Below are 6,029 nucleotides of genomic sequence, written 5' to 3' on the forward strand. Positions count from 1 at the left end.
TATTTTGTGGATCTTTGCTTCCTCTATCAATCAAAAAGAGATTAAACTTCCTCTCTTGCTTAATACTTGGTTAAACATTACACAGTCCATTGGCCCCAGATATATGTGTCCCCAATTACATGGGACTTCTACTAATAGAACTTGAGTTAAGTAGTAGTCATTAGAGTAAATCAAATATCCCAGTAAAGTGGCCTTCAGCTGAAGTTAGGTGCGTGCAATCATGGCCCTCAGGGCATGGGGCTTGATTGCTCACAGCCTTGCATGTTTCTTCTTATAAGTGCCATTTTCTAAATGAAAAATGTCTGTCTTTATTTTTGCTGTAGATCCTTTCAATTCATAATAAACAACCTCAAGTACTTTTTGAAGCCTCCTTGAGGGAATTCTATTTTTAGTGGGATTTAAAAAATGGAAATAAATGGGAAAACAGGGAGAATTATTATGTTTCATCTTGCTCACCAAAATCTCACCTTGTTTGAACTCAGCAGTCAGAGTATATTCAAGCATCAGAGAAGCAGAAAGTGTTCAAGTTTGTGGAATAATAGCTTTAAAAAATTCACAGAGTACTAAATATTGAATGATTAGCTGAATGAAATTTCCAGACCTAGAATGTGGAAAGATTAGTCAAACTTCCCAAAGGAAATGAAGCTTGCGCAGCTACGCAGTCTTTCTAAGCTGCCTGTCCTTCCTCCCCCAGGTGCAATGTTTGAGCCCACCAGTCACTTGAGCAGATCTGACTAGAAGCACGAGGTTTCAAAAAGACACGGAGCTGTTCCAAGTTCTGTGAAGGTGATTAGTTAGAGGGGAGGAACAAAGCGGCTCTGCAGGAGGACAGTAGCTTATCCATGCAGTACATAGGGCTCAAACCCCTTGCAGAAGGTTCTGCCCACAGCTCAGCAGCCCACAGCAAGCAGGATGAGGTGGGGGGATGTGGAGAGTTCCAGGTGTGTATGGGGAGGCTCCAGGGGGTCACTGTGGCAAAGGGATGTCAGGCTGGAGGTGGAGTGCTGTAACCAGGAGGCTGCTAGGGCTGTAGAATATCAACCATCAGGAAAAGAGCTTCCTAAGTCTCGTTGGGAATGGGACAACTTGCAAATGTTCTGTGAAGGAAGGAGAGGCGGAATGAATCTAAGACCCTGAGACTGCCTCAGTTAGAGCCTGGTTCTAATAACACCAAGGTTGTGGATTAAATCCCTGTATAAGCCATTCACTTAAGAGTTGCACCTAATGATCCTTGTGGGTCCCTTCCAACTCAGAATATGCTGTGATTTTGTTATCTCTACCCATTTAGATGGACAATTTTAATGTGTGTTTCAACATCCAACAATGCAAAATATTACTTGAACTTCCTCAGTCCCGTCCCTGGTTCTGCTAATAAAGTGCTTGAGGAAGAAAGAGGGATGTCAGAGCAGAGCAGGCAGGACTGGAAAGGCACAACTGGGACTATGCAGGGGGCACCCCAGGAAGGCCTGGGCACTGCAGCTCTCCTGCATCTCAGTTCAATGCTCCAGGGACACTGCCTGCACCATGCTGGCCCCGTGGCTGCCACCAGAGTTGTCAGGTGGTTACAGGGGCCACCTACTCCCAAAATCAGGACCTGTAACTGCCTCAGGATTTCCTTCTCTTGTTCGTTTGTTTCTCTGTGTTTGTTTTGTGCTTTTTGATTAGTTGGGGCTTTGTTTATTATTTTGGGGTTTGTATGTTTTGTTTTGGGGTTTTGTTTAGTTGGTTTTGTTTGGTTTTTGTGGTTTTTTCCAGGGGAAGAAGGTAGGATACTGCTGTTAAGCAGGAACAAGATGCCCTGCAGTTACAGCTGCTCCTACAGAAGCTCTGCCTGAGGATGTTTTGTCTGTTATCTTCCCTGTGAGGATTGTGAGAAGGGAACCAAAAATACTGAGTGAGCTCTGTTTTAAGGGATAACCTCTATGATATCTCTACTTTTGCATCAGAAATGTGCAAATAGGAAATGACAGCATTATTTTCCTTCTCTTCTTGCTGCATACTGGTTTGCTGGAGAATCCACGCAGCAATTTGGTGGAAAAAAAATCATTAAGTACAGGCAGGACTTGCTCAGCTCTGTATCATGATTGGATTTTTACTAGCACCTAATTTCCCCCCAACCCCCAATATCTCAAAGCACTACATGTGTAAAATAACATCACATTTCAATGGCGTTTCTTTTTTCAACCTTTAGCCAAGCTGAATGACAATAGCTAACAAATCATCTCAGCAATGTCTTAGAGATCTTCCTCGTCCTTATGTGTGCCACACACACATTCTTTCTCAAGCAGTTTTGCATACTTGAGTCAGCATGTCACAGTGCCAGGATATTCTGGTCGAAAGGCCTTTTTTTTTATTTAAACTGAACTTTACATAGAGCTTTATCTCTGCTGCCAAGCCTTGAATTCATCGGGAGAGTAGCCTAGAAGTTGTGAGTTAAGTTAAAATTGTGGTTGTACTTTTTTGTGTTTGTGCTCTTATTTCTGAGCCCGGGAGGTGCAGTCAAGTTTGCTTCCACTATGAACTTCTTAAAAATATGCAATTCAGACAGAAATATAAAATGTTTGGGGAAGGAGCCAAGGAAAATTGTAGATTTAACACAGAACCTCAGAGATGATTTAATCCATAAAGATGTTGAAATTCCCTTATAGGAGAAATTTTGGTGCTTTTAGAAGATAATGTTGGTGATGCAGACTCTGACCCAGGGTTCACGTATCCCAGAGTGCTGTTTCTGACCGTGTCCATAGATGAAGACCTATGGAAGAGTCTGAGCAAGACAAGTATGTGTGATACTTGATGTTCTCCGAGACTTTATCTTTTTGAGCTCAGAAACTTCACGGCTAGATGTGGTCCCAGGGCAGTTTCCCTCCGTGAGAATATGTCCGTCCTTCCTTGAAGCCAGAAAACTTGTATCATCTGCAGTACTCTTTGTTGAGGAGCTCCTGCTGCCCTTTTAGCTGTTATTTAGCTTCAGCTGATAACCCCATAATTCTGGTACTGTTAGGGAAGCAGAGAACCAGTCTTTTTGTAGACTATTTTTGTATACCTACAAGCCACCTCTTTTACAGACTGATGTGTCCTACCTCACTGATTTGTTCCTGGTACAGCAGCTTTCTCTGCCTTTGATCTTCTCTCCTGCCATTCTCTGAACTTTTGCCAGCTCTGCTATAAACCTTTTGAGTGATTTTCTTGCTCAGCCGCATATGATTCCTCTGCAATTCTTCACAGTCGGTGCTAGTCCTTACTATCCCGAATAACTTTGTATTCTTGGTAAGCTTTCTCACTTCACCCTTTTCTAAGTTGCCTGTAAATACAATGAACAGCACAGACCCCTCTTGAACTGTTGCTTACTCTTCAGTGAGAAAATGCTTCTACTGTATTTCTAATTGTGCAAGGACCTTCCATGGACGCTTGGTCTCTTCTAAAGCTTTGCAAGATGTTTTTGAAAATTAGGGCAGTCAGTGTCGAACAAACCACCCTTATCTTCAGGTTTGTGGATCCCTTTGAAGATCTCCAGGGAGGGTAAGGAAAACCTTCTCATTATAAAAGTCATACAAACTCTTCCTGCTGTAATCATCCCAAATAGCTTGTGCTTCTCTAGCTGCCCACTAATTTTAGTCTCTATTACAACTCCTCCTAACTGTCCTGGTTCAAAGGTCAGGCTACCTTTCCCATATCTCTTCTGGTGATTTTCTAAAAATTGGTGTTGCTTCTACCCACAGCCATGACTGAATGTTGCAATGCATCCTGGAGCTGAAGAGAGGGTCTCCAAGAGCTCAGCTCTCTGCTGGTGTCTTGGCCACTTCTCTGGGACACATCACACTATTCTCAAGTGAAAAATTATGTGCTCACAGATAAAAAAAATTTAAAGCATAGATAGGTAACAAAGGCTGTGTGCTCACATGGCAAGGGAGGTGTTCAATCCCTGCTGTGCCACAGCTTAGTCTCTCTCTGCCTCTCTCCCTGCATGTGCTGTGGGCATAGTGATATTTTGCTGGCTCACAGGGTCAGGGTTGGATAAACAGACTGCAGACAGCAAGAATCTTATTTTCTACTGGAATCAGTACCATAGTAGAGCCAAAAATAGGTGGTTGAGTGTATATACAGCACCAGTGAAGCGTCACTAACCTTGTGTGACAGAGCGAGGGCTAACACGCAAGAAATGAGTGTTGTGGGAAGGGAGTGGGAAAGCCCTGGCTGGGCACAGCAGGGTCAGCCTCTCCTGATGGAAAAGGTACTGGGTTCCCTTGTGAAAACATTGCCTTAGGCATGACTTTTGAAACAGGGCATTTTTTGTCTGACTTGACCCTTTGTGTGTGAACTTTTGGGCCCTGCTTAGAACTGTAAACCCAAACCTTCAGACATGCTGCTGATGAGCTAAAATTGACTGAAGTACAGCTTTTCCTTATGTTGTACTACACCTCTAATTTAAAATTCCACATGGAAATGACTTTTAGTGGGTAGTAATTTGCAGAAAAAAAATTGTTATATTTAGTATTATGGAAGTTATCTCAGGCTGTCTGAGACACACTGGAGTGTGTGCTGTCCCTGCTTCATGGTGTGTGCTTTAGTCCAGCCACACCTAACAGAGGCATTTGCATGAGTAATTAACTGCCATTTCCTGCAAATCAAATTACTTGGAATTAGAATTTTAAATTACTTTCCAATTACTGAACCATACTTGTTAGTGAGTGAGAGAGAGAGCAATGTTATTATTGTGCTGCATTTAGAGAAGGGCAGAGGCTCTTAACTCTTTAAAGAGAGCAATTATTTCTAAAAAGCAGTGTGACCAGGGATCCCAACCTTATTCACTTTACACTGCTAACAACCACTAGAGTTGATGATGCTACTTTCACAAGGGAGATACATTAATTTGCTTCTTAAACTTAATGAGTAGAACAAACTAAAATGTCCTTTGTTAGCGTCACATTTCAAGGACAGTTGTACAGGCTTCTCTACAAAGTTGTTCTTGTTTTTAAAGTATACTGCAAGGTCGTTTGGAGCCTTTTGCTGACAGGCTGTATAACTGTATGTGCAGCTGTACATATAATTCTAAATGAAGATGTCCCTATTATCACTTTTAGAATCAATTTAAATTGCCAATGGGAATGTTCCACTAATATCAGAGACTAGTATTTCCTAAGAATATTCTCTGAAAAATTTAGACCCTGAATTTCCTCATGTCTTGTGTCAGACAACGATCAGAGACATTGTCTGTCTTTTCTGTCTACCTGAAACACAGCTAAATAATAAAAGGGATTATGTAAAGCTGATGAAGCTAGGACATCTTATTTTGAAGTTGTGCTATGGGTTCTTTGGCTGGTATTCCACATCAATGCATTGAAGTAAAGAAATGTATTCATGTTTCTTGGTTCCTGCGACCTAGATATTGCATGTAACTTGAATGACTTCCTGGCTATTTACTGTGATTTCACAGAGTCAAAGCCTTATTATGAATATCTGCTTGAAGAACACAGTACCCTGTTAACCATTAATAGGAGCCAATGAATCCTGATGGATTCAGTGCCCAGGGAATATTTGATGTTCAAAATCATGAAATTTTGCTATCTGCTACCTAGAAAAGAAATGGATCTACTTAAAAGGAATAGTATAAGTTTTGTTTTATTTTGTTTTGGTTTTTTTTGTTTTGTTTTGGGTTTTTTTGTTGTTTTTGTATTATAAAAAAGGATAATGATATTGTGTAGCTAACTTAAACTGACAAGAGCAATGAAATGTGAGGTTAAGATTCTTACTACTCTGGGGGCACTACAATTTACTAAGCAGTAATACTACGGAAATAATGAGACCAACGTAATTGTATACCAGGGGGCTGGAAAAAGGAGAGCTTGACTTATTTCTTGTCAGAATTATTAACAGACTCTTAGAATAATCATAGAACAATCCCTTCTAAAACCAATAGAGGTCCCCAGATTAACAGCAACAAGAGAATTTGCTTTAAATTTGCCTCATATTTGCCTCATCTCAACATGAATGCCACCTTTAACTTGTTTCATCGACGTTAGGGGATGGGT

This window comes from Myiozetetes cayanensis, unplaced genomic scaffold, assembly GCF_022539395.1.
Source record: "Myiozetetes cayanensis isolate MyiCay16 unplaced genomic scaffold, myiCay2020 scf2-11, whole genome shotgun sequence".
Classification (NCBI taxonomy): domain Eukaryota; kingdom Metazoa; phylum Chordata; class Aves; order Passeriformes; family Tyrannidae; genus Myiozetetes; species Myiozetetes cayanensis.